Consider the following 16,544-nt stretch of genomic DNA (forward strand, 5'->3'; position numbering starts at 1 on the left):
GATGCAGGATGTGTTGGCTCTGCTGTGACCCCAAAGGTCCCCTCTGTCTGTGCTTCTTGTGACCACTGAGCCTGTAAAGAGAAATCTTTCTAACAGAACTCAGTCAGAGAAGCCACAAGCAGAGAAAGATCACACAAACAAGGACCTTCATCTGTTTAATATTTCTGGTGCTCCTCTAACCCCTTCTGAGGGACTCACTGGCTTTAAGCTGAATTGCTAATAAGGAGTTCTGGTAAACTTTTCAGCTTGTGTTGTGCCCTACAATTCAAGGATCTGAATCTCATTCTACCTGGAAAAAAAGAAAAGAAAAAAGAGAAAAACAAACAAAAACCACCCCTCTATCCATTTCAAGATACCTTTCTTCGTTTTGCAGCTGGAACCAAACCCATTATTTGCACTGCTCTATCTTTAGTGATGTGTGTCACTTCAATCTCAGAGTTACCTTAGTTTGAAAGAGAACAGCAACTGACAACCAAGTTTTTAATTAAATAGGTCAATTCCATTGTACAAAATGCTATCTCCAAACTCATCTATTTTAGACAGCTTTTCCAATTTGAGCTTCCTTCCAGGAACTGTGAATGAAGAACTAATTTCTGTTCCAAAGAACCAATTATTCTGTTTGGTACTGAATTATGCTAAAAGGCAGATGGCTATTTTCTCTTAAATTCAAGCAGCATGTCTAGCCAGTGGCGTCTTTCTTGATAGCATATCTGCAACAAGATAAAACACATCTTCCCATTCTGTTCTAGGCCTCAGACAATTTAAATTCACCTTCCAGTGCAGTTAGAGTAATGAAAAGTCAAGTATCAAGCTGGAAATAAGTGTCTATGTTTATTTACTTCTGCCATTGTAACTTTTGCCATGCACTGGGGTGGCTGGCAGGTGTGTGGGAAAGGCACCAGTGTTCTCATGAAAAAGAAGGTTTACAGGAGCTTCACTGATATAATGGTGTCCTCTAGCCAGGTCTTATGATCTCCTGGAGAAATATATCACACCTGAGATAGCTCAGCTACCTCAGATGGCATAAAATCAGCAGGATGGCTTCTGTGGTAGTGCTGGAAACAGAAAAGTTTTAATAAAAGGCAAAATAACAAAGATCTTTACAGAGAAAACCCAAGCCAGGGCAAGAGGCTCTTGCTCCTGGTGAAATACCCCACAAAAATGATTAGTTCCTTTGTTCTCTTCTTTTTCTAGTAAATTGCTTAGGCAGGACTTTTTAGCTTCTGTCCAGTTTGCTATCCTTAAGTTTGGGGTGAAGTCCCCAAGGTCCTATAAGGTGTCTTTTTACCCACCTGAAGATTGAAGAGAGAAACTTCTGGGCTTTTTTCCTTTTTAGGGAGACAAAGGATAATTTGGTCACTCTGTCAACAGGGGGCCCACCCCTACAGTTCATAGGGGAGCAAAACCTTGAGGATGTTCTTTGCCATTGGTCTGAGCAGGTTTTCCTTTACAGAGGCAGTAGTGTATTTAACAGAGTTAAATACACTACTTAATACTACTACTAAATACAGACTCTGTCCATGTCTCTGAAGACAGAGCATCTGCCACCATCAAGCAGAACCACCTTGCCTTCCCTCCTACCAGTGAAGCTCTGTGGGCTCCTGTGAGCAGCCCTCCTCCCATCCCTGACCATCTCATGGAAGTGCTTCAGAATCAGAAGCACAAAATTCAAGGATAAGTATGTGGATAAAAGTAGCCAAATTTCTTCTTGGGAGCAAATTTTTTTTTTCCCAGAACTCATCTTTTGGAACTAAAAATAGTTCATCCTGGGATGGACATGAGGATTTTCTGTACAATAAAAATGACTAATGCAACCAAAAGGGAAATGTTTTTATTTCAGGTAGGGACACAGAGGGAAGTATGCTAAGTCCTGGTCTATAACCTTCTGAAAATTCTCTTTGATTTTTTTAAATTGTATATAAATCTCAGCAGGAACAGGTTCAGAGAAAGACTACAACTATGACCACAATAACTGAATTCTTGTCTCATGGGATTAGAGCAAAAAAATTTGAGTTCATTTTACAAGTCAGAGCAATTCAAAGGGGAGTGTTGAGAATCACCAGAAGAAGGAGATGCAGTTCAGCTGGAGGGAAGAGCTGTACAAAGAGCAATGGGCCCAAAACTGGCAATGAACTCAGGCTGGGAATGTGTTCTGTCATCTGAGGGGAAAGAACGTTTTACTTTCTCTGTGCTAATAGTGAATAAACTTTATTTAGAGTGACTCACAGTTCTTTTACAAAAACAATACATAATGTGATTGTCTTGCAGTGGAAAAGGAGCAGAGCTTCTATAAAGTCTTAAATTCCTTTACTGCCTGATGACTTGTCTATATTTGCTCTCCAAAGTTAATACAAGTATCTCAACTACTGGGCTGACCTGTTGCAGGTAGAGGAGATGGAGCAGACTGTGCACATTTCCCTGTCTTAGTATTTTTTCCTTTTCTTCAGCAGTGGGCCCCAAATTTACACAGAATTGCCGCATCAAGTCTGACTCTGGTTTCAAGAAGAGATGAATTTTTATGAAGGGAAAGGTCAGGTGAATGCCACTGTGTTTTCCCTAAGAGGCAGCTCTCCTGCAAAGCCCACAGAGCTCTTTGCTCCCACATGTAGATGGCTGCTTGAAAGGAAAACCTCTCTGCTTCTCAGGGTAATGAATACTTCCACATCCTTCACCAGAAGAAACCACTGTGTTTGTTTGAAACAAACCCATGTAAGAAAAGGAAGTCCTGAGAGACTCATAACCGTCAAGATCAGGAGGAGTTTTCTTTGCAATTGTTAAATTCTAGGCATTTAGGATTGCTAAATGTGGGTGCCAAGAGAAAAAAAAAAAAGAAAATACTCAATAGCTTGTTGATCATTAAAAAATACAATAGGTAGTGGAGTGAGTTAGAAAAAAAATCATATAAGCATACATAATCACTGCTACTTCTTTCTATATGTCAATCTCAGAATGGTGCATCTCCACCTCCCAATGAACATAGTATTTGAGCTGTCACTGTACTGAATAGAAATTCTGAGCAAGGTGTCAAAGCACAGTGCTGAAAAATCTATTTTGCAACTGAGAAGGAATGATTTCTGTGGATATACAGTAAAAATTACTCTTCAGTCAAGTCACACACAACCTCATTTCCAAAACACTATAGTAAAAGCCATGTATTGTTATAGGTAAAGGAATTCCTGTTCTCTACCACAACTTCCCTTTGCTGAGCATTAATTGAGAAAAATATGTATAATTATGATTATATGTGCACAAACACAGAAAAGAAGCATTACAGTATCTTAGAACAGAGGTAATTTCCTGACTCCAATAAACTCTCTGAACCACATAGTCAAAACTGCTTGCATTCCATAGAAAATACTATAAGCAAATGCAGAGTATGTCTATTAAAAATACATTTTGCAAGCAGGTCAAAACATATCACACTGCTGACTTTCAAAGCTCCATTACTGTAAAATAGATATAGAGACATGCTAAAGCATTGTCCTGACTGATTCCCTGTGCAGAGCTTAGCTAAAAGTTTATTGCTCAGGTAGAAGAGAAAGATCAAGCTCAAAGTGTAGGACATGAACATTGCTTTTCTCCCTCTCCTGAGCCAGACAGTAAGATCAAATTCTTTTATTTACAATAAATGAGGTTCAACACAGACAGTGATTTCTCTCTTTGTGCATAGATTTTTCTGCTTCTGTCACCAAGCAGAATGTGGCAGGACTGAACATTTGAAAGAAAGGAATTTTCAAGTTATAAGAAAGAGTGCATCCAGTCCCAGCAGTCTTTAATGTCACACATCTCTGGCTTGCCTGGTCAGGGCTGTTTTATGTCCCAGCAGTTTTCAGGAAATACCAGGTCTGACCTTACTGCAGCTTCCATTTGCACTGACAAACTCCTCACAGGACATAACCTGATTTCTGTGTAGTAAGAAGTAAAATAAACTGCATCTGGACCAAGGTAGTAGGTGTGTTGTCAGTTTATTTAAAACCAACCTTTAGCCCTTGGCAGGAGTTTCTCAGGCTCTGAGGAGTTATATCAGGAATGGACTTCTATAAAGCAAAAGGGAAAGTAATTTAGAAATATGGCAGTGTCATGGTGCTGGCCAGGTCCTGAAGCCACAACTGCATTTGGAATAGTGTGCCCTGAATTAACAAACTCTCTGGCAGCTGGGCTATTGAAGGTGATTAACAGCTGCTTTATGGGTTGTCTGCTTTATTCTGTGCATATGTGTGCTGAGGGGCTGCTGAAGTGATGCAGGAGAATAAATAAAGTCTCTGGGACTGAGGAAGAAAACGTCCTCTGTCGTGTTTTAAAGGCACCTGAAATTCATGTAACACTTTGATCAATTACTTTAAATGTGCTTCAAAAGAATTAAAATGCCCACCCTTTAAAGTGGCCTTTAGTGTGACAAATCTAATGACATGGCAATAAACCAGAAAATTGTGACTTTGTTGTTCTGCTGTTTTATTGTTCAGCAGAGAAAATGCTGATGAGCAGAAGAATGCATAAAAGAGACTGGAGAATCTTGGCTGAGCCTCCATTCATAAAGCTTTATTGAAATACAAACATGTCATGGAAGTACAAAGCCAGCCCAAATATCACCCAGCTAAATCAGGTAGACAGAGACAAAGTCATTTCACTGGATATTATCTAGCACTGCGAACTCACATGGCCAAAGAATTCGAGTTTCAGTTCACCTGCACAGAGGATTTAACTGCTTTCCTCTCTTACTGGGGGCCTGTCAGCCATGCCATGAAAATTAATTGAACTCCCAAGATTCTTAAACACAGCTTCTCTGGTTTTGTTCTTTTCCTCACTTACTTTTCAATAGAAGTAAGGCTGAAATTGAGCAGGGGGAATCAGTTGTTTGCAAATGGTTTTTATTCAAGAATTTCTTTCTTAAAAGGTAGATTTCTATATTTTTTTCCTAGTTTCTCTTCTTTCAGTGTAAGATGCTGACATCTGTTACTCATGTCTTAGGCTTCAAAAAGAAAAAGTTATTATTTTGTAAAGAGTTTTCATCTACTGTAATTTGCACTTTCAGCTTCTTATAAAAAGACTGAATTCTATTGCCAGGAAGCTGAAATTATTCCTTTTTTCTTAGAAATACAGATAGATTCGAGCTAAACATAATTCAGGGAAAATGCATTCCTTTTCTTCTTTTGTCCTTTTTGATCCTGTGGGTCAGAACTGCTGTAAATTTCTCTTTGAAAATTATTTTATCATCCTTAATTATAAAAATACGTGCACATATTAGCCAACATAGATAGGCATATAATCCCTGTAAATTCCACAGCCTGCCCTATTTTGTTCAGAAATCTAATCCAAAAAGCCTCAACTAATTCATCCCATTTATCTCATTGTACGTGGGAAAAACTCCTGTAATTCCCAGGTTCTTGCAAGGAGAAGTCCCTTCTACCATATTTGTTTATTTGTTTGTTTTGCTATTATTTCATTTCAAAGGATGAGAAATCAGTGGCACAAAGGACTTAAATAGTTACCTCTTCTCTTCTTTGTGTGGGGAAAAAGTGTCTCACAAGAGGCAGGGGCTGTTCAGTGTCAAGGCACAGCGGGAGCTCACTCACAGCATAAATCAAATTTCTGTTTGACACTGAACATCTCATGGGACAGAACCAAAACCAAACTGTGAGCACTGTGTGAGGGAAAGAACTCACAGCAGTGGGAATCTTCATCAGGGCTGACACTGTCCCTGGATGCAGGGAACAGCAGAGCAGTGTGCTTTGCCCCGTGGACATGCCCATAGGAAAAGGTATCTGGGGCTCACTGGAAGCTCACAACCTTCTATTTGCCTGACTCTCTGTTTGCTTGTGGTTTTTATCACAATATTTGGGAAATTGCTCTTTGTGTGCCTGCTGGAACCCCAGGGAGGTAACACAGCCAGTTGAAAATACACTGGGATTTCCTTTTGGCAAAGGAGGCAGCCTCCCTGGGAGCTGGCCTGGGTGTGTTACAGGGAAGCTGGCCTTGCTTTCACAGCCTAGGAAAAAGAACATTGCTTAAGACTTTTGGGATGGCAATTGTTGCAGTTATCCGTAGTGTGTACATTTATTGACCCCATATGCCATAAATTAATTGCTCACATGACAGTGAGAAGCAGCTGTAGACCCACTGAGGAGCTCTTCTGAGAGCAGGGAAAGTGTGACTGAGCCTGTGTCTCACCCAAGGAGCTTAGGGACACGTGGAGAGCTGAAGTGCAGCTCCACCAAAGCACCTCGAGTAAAATAATCTCAGCATTAATGACAAAATATTTCTTGCTCCCTCTAATGCTATTTTCTGCACTGAGACTGTGCAGCACATGGTCCTGGCTGACTTCAGGACTTGGCAACGTCTGCTGAGGTTGTTAAAATGTAGTTTATTTTATGTCCAATGCATCTAATAATGCTTTTGTTGGTACAGCTTTATTAATGTTAAGAGTTGTTAAAAAAGAAAATTACTGAATTGGAAAATGATACTGTTGCAGACTGGTCTTGTTAGTTGAGTGAATGTAAATAATATGGCCCATTGCATGTGACAATGAAAAATTACACTGATTCATACTAAAGTGTACTCCATTCCCATGCCATGATAATGCTGGAAATATTTTAGTTTTAGAAACAGACAATAAAGGGTTGATCTTGCAGAACTTCTTAGACAATTTCTTCCACCTTTTTATTGCACCAAGTATTTGAAATATGAATTTTACAGAATATCTTTGTATGCACACATACAAGTATATTTACTTACTCTGGGAAACTTCTGACTGATGTTGAAGGGAGTCATATTTTCCTCTAAGAAAATAAGCCAGGTCACATTATTGCCCCAGAAACATTCTAACAGTTTAAGAAATTATGATCTTTACTGTAATACTAACCTGGCAGTTTATGTAAATGTTCCTAACCTGTTTCACTACAAAAACACATAAAAAAGTCTAACCATCTTGGTTTCCCAAGAGCTCTTGTGACAATATTCCAAATCATGTGAGTTTTTCTTCTTCTGGAAAAACTCTGTAGGGTTTGAACATGAATCTAGAAAAGTTCTTAGATGATTTCAGAACTTGCTTCTTTCTGGTAGCTGCTGTCAATGTAGAGCACTGACTTTACATACACACTCTAACATTCTAACTCTAATGACTAGGCTGGCTTTTAAAAATTCAAAATTATGGATACCTTGGTTGACTTCTGTATTTTAAGCAAATTAATTTCATGTCACAATGTAGCAGATGCCATGATAATATAGCAAAGGCTTGGTTGAAAACCAATAAAAGTCATTCAGTCTGCCCCTCTGCCTCCAAGTGCACTGCAGCAAAGCCAGACTCTTTAAACACTTAATGATTTCCTAACCTAAGTGGTTTCTGAAAGCAATCTTTAAACTTCTCTAAAATTCTATTCAATAAAATTCTTTTATGAGAGATATAAATAATTTAGGTGGAAATGCCCTTTTCTAACTGAGCTTCACTCTGTCTGGCAAGAGGGCAACTGTCCTGGCAATGAAAGGGTTGCTTTCAGAATATGGAATATTTGCTTTCAGAATATGGAATGTCTTCTTGCAGAGGTGAACATGGCCCTAACCATGAGGCAGAAGTTTATCTCCTGACAGAAACATGAAATATTGTCTTAACTGCTAATAAATTAATTCCTGAAAAGTCCTGGGAAAACCTAAATTTTAGGTTGAAAGCCAAAAAGGGGAAAAAGAAAATAGCTCTATAAATTCTGGTGTCTCTAAAATCATAAGCAAGACTTAAACTCCACACTGCTAAAATCCACAATCAGATAGAGAGAAGACTGTGGGAATGGCCATAATTAGAGGATGAATGTGTGGAAGCAGCACAAGACTAAGCTGAGAAAGGATGACCTGTGTAGTGCTGATTTGCACTGCAAACCAGGGCAGAAAAATTGCTTTCCAGTGGGGCTGCAGATGGTGTGCAAAGCTCTGATGTACTAAGAAAAGAAAACCTAGTAGCAAGTAGAGAAAGCTGATACTCCAAGATCTGAAGAATTCCCTGACAGGGAAATTTGAGGCAGTGCTCTCTGGAATTGGTGCTATACTTAGTTAATTAACTAAACCTGTCTCACCAGCCTTGCTGCAGCTCCCCTGTTATAAATCCTGTCACAGAGCACCTGCTGGGGCACAGCTCTGGTGAGCTGGTCTGGGAAGGGCAATTGAGCAATTTGTATTGCTTTGGTGATTGTGGACGCTTGCGTGGCTGTGCTAATTTATGCCATTGCCCTTGGAGAAAATCAGAATAAGGAGAAACAGAAACTGTTTTGTTCCTTTGTCCTTTGGGCTTTCAGAAGCTTAATGTGCACCGTGTGCAAGAATTATTTTGTGGTGACAAAGACATAGGAGGGAACTATCTCGAAGGCCCTGTGAATAGTTGGGGGGATGTTAAAACACAGTGAAATATGTTAATGACATATTAAGTATTCAGACACAATTTATTTACATTTCATTCTTTCATCTGTTTGAGAAGCACTTTCTAAGAACGAGTGTAACAAGGAACAATTTGTTTTTCCTTAAATTAGGATATGTTTAAAAAGGCTTATCAGGAGTGCAATTTTTAATGTGACTTTAATATGACTTTTTGCTTGTGTAACAACTTCAAAAGCTGAATTTAGTCTTTGTGCTTATGTAGGTCTGAAGCCATCAGAAAACAAGTTACATAGTAAGATGCTTTTGTTCCTGCAGAAGGGAAAAAATAATAATATATTCATCGATTGTGTCCAGCTCTGGCCACTTCAGCTCAGCAAGCAAATCATCAGAAAGGAACAACCAATTATTCAAGGCAGGAAAAAAATCACATCACATCACTTAAAAAACCTGCATAATTTAGATAATAGAGTGAATAAAAAGGGACAATAGGAAGCCATGTGAAGATATGTGAATGCTCTGAATAAGTTCCATGTGAGTCGTGACATGGGTTGGATTGCTCTGTGGATAATATAAACAATTATACTAGTATTAATAACACTTTATTTTGAAAGGAATAAAGCCCAGTTACATTTCTGGGAATAGCTAGTCTATATCTGAAAAGAGTAAAATACAAATCTCCCTTAGAAACATAAGTAAATTTTATTAGTTTCAGCCTCATAGTTGCAAAAGTATTCCCAAAATAGGGCAAAAGATATTTTGCTGATTATGTTTGTAAGGTATTCTTTTTGATAGATGGATCATAGATCAATGCAGAGTTGCTGATTTAGGTACTTAATGGCTTCCATTATCACTGAGTGCACTGAAATTCTTAATATTTACTCATATAAGGAAGCAAGGAACTGCTCCATTGCACAAAGAGGAAGATAAAATTTTGGATAAATATTTAAGTGACTTACCCAAGGTCATGTAAGGATTCTGGCAGACTGGGGACTCAGTGTCACAGACTTTTGCCTCACCAACTTGTTTCTTTATCCAGTGGACTGGCTGGAGCTGGTGTGAGAGTGATTATTGGAAGCACTCAGTTTTCACTGTCAGAAATTTGGGGAAGGCCACAACACTCAATCCCAGACCTTGCCCTGATTCTGCAGAAAGCTTTCTTTAACTCTCCCGGTGGGAACATGGAGACTCTGCAGGAAGCAGAGGAGCTCAGGCAGGGACAGAGCTCCCTGCAGAATGCCAGGGCTGGCAGGGGACACTCCCTGGGGAGCCACTCCAGTTTGTCTTGGAAGCTCCTCCTGAAGAGCCAAAACTCTTTTTATCCCCCAACTCTCTCTGCATTTATCACCTACAAATGCGTCCCTGCATGAGCAAGGATGAGGACAGGGATTCAGCTTGAGATTATAGATCTTAAATTTAGTGAAAGTACATGGAGCATTCTGGAAATCTGTGCTATACACACAAATAAATAACTGCTTTAAAAGCTGGTCTTTGATACAAGCAAACCAGAAGGCAAAGAAAGAAAAAATTATTACAAGGAGTTCTGCATCTGGAAATTGAAGAAGTAGCTTTCAAAATTTGGTTATAAGTTAGCCAGAAAACCAATAGAGTGAGTTCAGGTCTCTAAAACACCCAAACCAAGTTTTGAAGTAGCACAGGAAGGTTGAGAACTCTTTCAAAGAATTACCTAGTGCTCATTTAAGTGGTTTTCCATGAATTGCAATTATGTGTGTCTCTAAAGACAATTTTAGTCTCAGTATGTGCAAGAACTTAGGAATACTTTTATTTTTCTCTGTAATTATTTTAGAGATGTAAAGTGTTCTGTTTTCTGCAACTACTGGGAAAATAAGATGAAAGTGACCTTTGGAGAATCAATTTTCGTAATCTTTGTGTTGGTCTTCAAAAATATATCCCTTTGGAATAGCTTTTCAAGGACTCTTTTTTTTCAGTTAATTGAATTCAACGTATAATTTTCAAAAGTTTTCTGTTTTGAAGCATTTCTGGGATTTTTGTCTATTGATTCTAAATGTGTGTGCAGAAATGTTGCAGCCATGTGGATACAGGATAATATTGGTGGGAAATGAAAATGAAGTAGAGGTCAGAAAACTAAAGAGGGAAAAACCTGAACACCTAAGAAGAATGCAAAAGCAAATCTTACTGGCATCTGTGCACCTTGTTTCTGTGTGGCTCCATTTTGGGATGATTTTGGTATCTCTCTCCATACCTAGGTTTTATTTAGGAAAATTTAGGGCAGAGAAGGAGTTGTGGTGCACACTAATAAAGGCTCCCTGATTTCAGAGCACAGGGGTGCAAAGGACAGCCTCCACTCCTGCCACAGGTGAATTTATCTTCAGCTGGTGCTCTGCAGGTCTCAGGTGCTGCTGTTCATTGGGGGGCTTGTGCACCTTGTTATGAGTAGAAAAGCTTCCCATGCTTTTTAAAAGGTTGCAGAGTTCACAGGTTGGGCTGGTTGCTGCCAGGGTGGAGTTCTAACTGTTTATTATTGTCATCACCTGTCATTTTCATTGACTACCTCTCGTTGATGGTCAAGAATTCCCCCTTAGCCGGGATCACCCTGCTGCTTCCTGGAGGGAGGCACGTGGGACGGTGAAGAGGAGAGGACATTGAGTTGGCATGCAAATGACATCAGATCCAGCATGCAATGGGAGAAACCCCTCACCAAACCTAGATAAAACCCCCCCCTAAAAACAGTGAGCCAACACAAAATGGACAAATCAAGGTGATGGTAGACATGAGGAACAGAATCTAGTATCTTCTAAGATCTTTTTTACCCCTCACCCTAACCTAAGAATTTCAGCTAGACAGAGGACCTCAAATATTAAAGTGGAAATTAAAAGGGTTTCCTGGTGCTCTTGTGAAGACAATTCCCCCAGCTCTGCCCACAGCCCAGTGGACAAAGCTGCTCTCTTCCTCCTCCTCTGAGTCACTCCTGGGAGCAGCAGCCGTGGGAGCGCGCACCCGTTGGTTCTCCTCACCCGAGCTGATTGCTATTAATAAAGGCATTAAAAAGGAGAAAGGTCTCCTGCCCGTGTTTATTTCACACCTGGTGATTGTGGGTGCAATTGTGGGTGTAGCCCTTTGGCATTGGTAGAAGCAAGCAGCAAAAGGCAGGAAAGTGCTTTAATCACAGGCAATGAGCAGGTGATTTAATTCCACTAAAGGCAAAGGGAAAACCGTGATTAAGCTGCAGACAGAAATTAAAGCATGTGTTTATGCATCTCCTAGAAGAATTTCAGTAGGCAGCTTGATGTATTATAAATCTGAGTCACACAGTCTTCCTGTATTAGAGCAATCTGCTTTATTTTATTTAACTTGGCTCCAGACCTGGGGACCTGGTCCATTGCCAATCAAGCCTTTCAGCAAAGTTTAAGAGTCCCTGTATGATAAAAGTTTGAATAGAACATAGAATGGACAGGAAAGAATTTCAGGCTTAAATATTTGAAGTAAAGAACAAATGGTCAAAATTTTGTCTTTGTGACAAGTCAGAGACAAATGGCTTTTTTTCCTTAACACTTCTCTGTCCTCTGCTTTTCACAGCTAGAGGCAGAGAAGCATGAAGATTTTGAATAAATATGACTAAGAAAACATTTTAAACTATTGAATGAAAATAAGCCTGCCCCATTTCCATAACTGCTGCACTGCAAATTTACTAGATCAGGTAGTATTTGTTTTTTTGTTAAGAGTGATGGCTAAGTATTAGGCTTTCCAAGAATGTTCTCTTATCTCCATTACTTCCAAGTATCTTCAAAATATACTTTTGTGATCTGAAACAGCAGGGGTTTCTATCTTTTTCTTTTAAATTTGTTTCTGTGAAATCCATGTCTATAGTTACTCATGAAAAAGAGATTTTACAGACTTGGAGAATGCCAGGCATAATAAAAAATGCATCCAAATTACTCTGTATAGTAGTGTTTGTAATATCTTTTTAAAGGCATGAAAAATGATAATGGTATAGGCCTCATTTCTAATTTTGTTTCCTTAAGCACATTTCTTGTGCATACTCCTGATAGGAATTTTGAGGAGACTGATCATGAGTTAGCTTGTGCTCAGTTAGAGAGGAATCCCACAGTTGCTGTTTGCATGAGAACAGCCTGTGGCATAACTCTGCCCTCTGTTTTCCACATTCATTAGGAGACCTTTCAAAGCAGGCACAAGCAATGAGGAATTTGTCAAAAGAAACCTGAAATCCAAGAAAATATCCTTCATTTCCATTTCTGAAGCAGCCCTGACTTTCAGAGATCCTGACAGTGGAACTTTTGCTGCTTTATTGGTTCAATTGCAACACTGAAAATGGGACATTTGGAATTTTATTCTTATTTGTCTTTAAAAATAAGAAAAAAATGCAAGAAGATGAAGATATTTTTATTAAGATTTTTATTGCTTAGGCAGGAGAACATGCATGAGATCCTCTTGTACTACACATGTGCTGCCACATTGAGCTACTGAGAATCTCTGTTTAAAAGGGTGATTCACAATTAGGCCTTTTGGTTCCTGAAGTGATCAATATATTCCAGATTAGAAGTGCATGAAAGGGCATTTACATCAGTCTTTAGATTCACACCTGCAAACACAAAAATACTTTCTTACCACACACATGCTACACTAAAAGTGAATTGTCTTCATTTCAGTTTTGCTGTTGGTGGTTTTTCCTTTCTCCCATCTTTCCTAGTTCTTCCTCTGCTATGCATTGCATCAGATTCCAAGAAAAAAAATCTTTTCATTATGAAAGGAAAAGGGTGCTTAGAACTTCACAGACTAGAAGAAGCACAGGCTGGAGGAGGACTTGCTCCTGCCTGTTTCCCTGCAGCACCTTGCTTTCATGACCTGAATAGCATCATTGAACGTCTTCTCAAAGCTCTGAAAGAAGGAAGAAAATAACACTATGTCTCCTCTGTTTTTCAAATTGTGGCCTTAAAGAAAACTTTTAGTCCTTAGATAACTGTTGCTTTCTATTCTTAACCATTGTGGTGTCTAGCAGATGTAAGGTATGTCAAATTTCATGCAGAGGTGGTCTTGAGCTCCTACACAATTTTTTAATACTTGTCAGCAATGCTTTTTCTCCATATTTTTCCCTCAAGTGACATTTCCTTAATATCTCCCACTCGTATTTCACAAGAATACATACTCATAGCACAAGGAGAGACAAAATAACATCTAGCAATTTTGAAAATATCTGTACAACACACTAAAAACTACACCACAAAGAGAAAAATAATAAGCAGGTCCCTTTCTTCTCCTTTTATATGGAGAAAACACCATAGTGTGGGGCAATTCAGATTTTAAGGCTCATTGCAAATTTGAACTTCTTTAAGTGTGTTCTTATGGCCTTGTGTCATTAATGAGTGGTTTCAGCCACTTAAAGAATCACCACCAAAGATATTGGCAAAAAGCACGTTTTCATATGAATTTGTGAAAATGCAACTTTAACAGAGTTTAGTGGTGAAGTTCACTTTATTACTTAATGCACGGATGAAGCATACAAAGGAAAATCATATGAGAGTCAATTTAAAATTATTTACCTGGTAAAGAAAAAAGCATAAGGTTGCAAACACAAAAGACAAGGGTGCAAAAGGATTTAGCAGCATTTAATCATTCACTAATTTAATAACCATAACGTGATTCAATAGGATTTACTACAATTATAACAATGACTGATTATGGATTCATGATAACAACAGGCCATTAGGGATGACTGGTTCCCCTCTGTTCCCCACCATGGGTGGGCAGCTGATGTTCCTGTTACACTCAGTGTTGTTCCTGCCTGTGCCATGGAAGAGCACCTGGTACAGCCAGAGATGCTTCAGCCCCCCACTGGTCTGATTAAGGCTCATCAGGAACTTCTGAGACCCTGGACAGGCCCAGGGATCGTGGAGGGATTGTTGTGGAGGGATGCACCACCACATCTCCTGTCTTAATGTAAAATTTCTCTTCTTTACATTTCTCTTTTTCTATCTTTACCTTCCTGTAAATAACATTCCTGATCTTACTGAGACGTGAGATCTCAAAGCCATTCAGTTTTGAAAATCTAAATGAAACTGTTGGCCAAAGACAATGAAGGGATCACTTTATGGGCCCTCAAAGAGGGAAAGACAGAAGTGCCAGTATTTGCTTTATTTGACATCAGTGACTCAACACTAGAAAACATCACTTGGCTTCAGGATCAAAGCCTGCTTTGCTTACTGAGAAACGCTGGGGGAAACAAATTAAAAAATTATACCTGTACAAGTATGCTGTAGAGCTGGGGCAAAGCATTTTCAACAATCAGTTCTCAAGGCCTGAAAACAGCTTGTTTAATCAGGTAACATTTCCTACTTGATGGAACTGTTGTTAAGATTAGAGGCCTCTTTAAAAAACTGCATGCAGATACTGAGAAAGGCAATTTTACAACTGTAAGAAACATTTCTCTTAAAAGTCAGAGTACATCTTTTATTGGTGCTGCCAATCATATGAAGAAAGAAATTAATTTCTTTTGTGCCATATCTAAACACATTAAAGGAGTATGGTTTAAAAGACTTGGCTCATTTCTCACCCTACCTGGGAGATGAAATTTAAGATGCTAATAGTTTGGAAAATATCACTTCAAGAACATATGACTTTAATCACTTCTGATCTTGGCTTGTGCTTAGGGAATTTTAACTGAAAAGCTTGATTGTTCTCTGGCAGATTTTTATACTTATTTCCAGGTTTTTTTTCACATGAGTCTTGTGGCTTTGATTTGCATTTCAGACCTTGTTTTTTTCTGATTTACACCTGCTGTTGTCCAATCAAATGTTGTACTTACTTGTCAATGTTATTAATAATTCATATTCAAAAAAACTGTATCTGCTGGAAAATGTAAAGAAAACCCCAACTTTTGTTTCTCTAACTGAAGTTTGTGAGCTATAGGAGAGCTTGTGTTGTGTCACAAACTGGTAGTCCCAGCACTCTGAGGTGAAAGGCAGCTCAGGTATAGATGAAAGCTGTGTTGTCCTATGGCACACACAAGAAAAGTGCATTTAGACTCAGCAGTCCCACGCTGGAAAGGCAGAGTTAGAGCTGGTATAAATCCATAAGACATTTTTCCTTTCAGAGCTTTAAAATTGTTAGGTCATTGCACTGAGGTGCTTTGGCGTGTACAGGACCTCTGAAGTGAGCAAAACCAACCCCCTGCCTCCACAAATAATGCACAATACAGTGACTTTCATAATCTTACAGAGGACATTATTATAGATAATTAGGGACTGCTTTGGCTTTTTTAAAATCTTCAATGTTGGCTGCTGGAAAGTTGTTCTTTCTACATCCCAAATATCCAAAATTCTGAGAATTAGAGGCCTTTTAATTTCAGTAATTGCTCTTAAAAACATTTTATGTATCTTTTGAATATTAAAATAATTACTTTTCAAATACATCTTCTTAAATATTACTTTTTAAGTACATCTTATAAATATGTTTTTCTGTTATATATTTTTTCTTTGGATAGACTAAATGCAAAAATATTAAACAAAATCTAATCATTGTTAATAGCTCAAGTCTAATATCTCCCCTTCAGTCCCAGCAGTTACATGTTATAGGCCTTTGCTTTACAACTTCTTTGTCTGCTTTTAGTCAATTGCTTGCATCTTCCTCAGATGGACCAATATTTGACCAATTTTCACTAGATCAAATATGCAGAAATACAGAGATGGAAGAATTTCAGAGGTGGAATCAAATTACCTCTAGGTAAACTATGTTACATTTAGGTGAACTGTGTTACATTCCACCCTCATTTCCCCTTTACATCTCCATTTGCAATATTTCCTTCAAAATTTATTCCAAAAATATGCATACTTTGGACATCATGTTCCCAGATTTTTCAATCTCTTCATCCTTTTTTTATTGCTTTAAATGCTTTCTCCTTTTATACTCACCAATCCCAAATTTGAGTTAGTTGACATTTTTGTTACCAGAATTTACATTTGTTTTCCTGCACCTTTCAGGTTTCTGTAGAGTTCCTGGAGTTTTCCTTTCAGTTCTAACATGGTCATTTCAAGCACCTCTGTTTTCATTCTTGCATCTCACCTTTATATCTTTGAAGCTTTCACAATGAAAACTGAGAATATTAACTGACCTTACCCCTCTCTACAACTCCCTGAAAGGTGGCTGTGCTCAGGTGGGGTTGGTCTCTTTCTCCAGGCAGCACTGACAGAACC

Source organism: Agelaius phoeniceus, chromosome 2 (genome assembly GCF_051311805.1).
Source record: "Agelaius phoeniceus isolate bAgePho1 chromosome 2, bAgePho1.hap1, whole genome shotgun sequence".
Lineage (NCBI taxonomy): Eukaryota > Metazoa > Chordata > Aves > Passeriformes > Icteridae > Agelaius > Agelaius phoeniceus.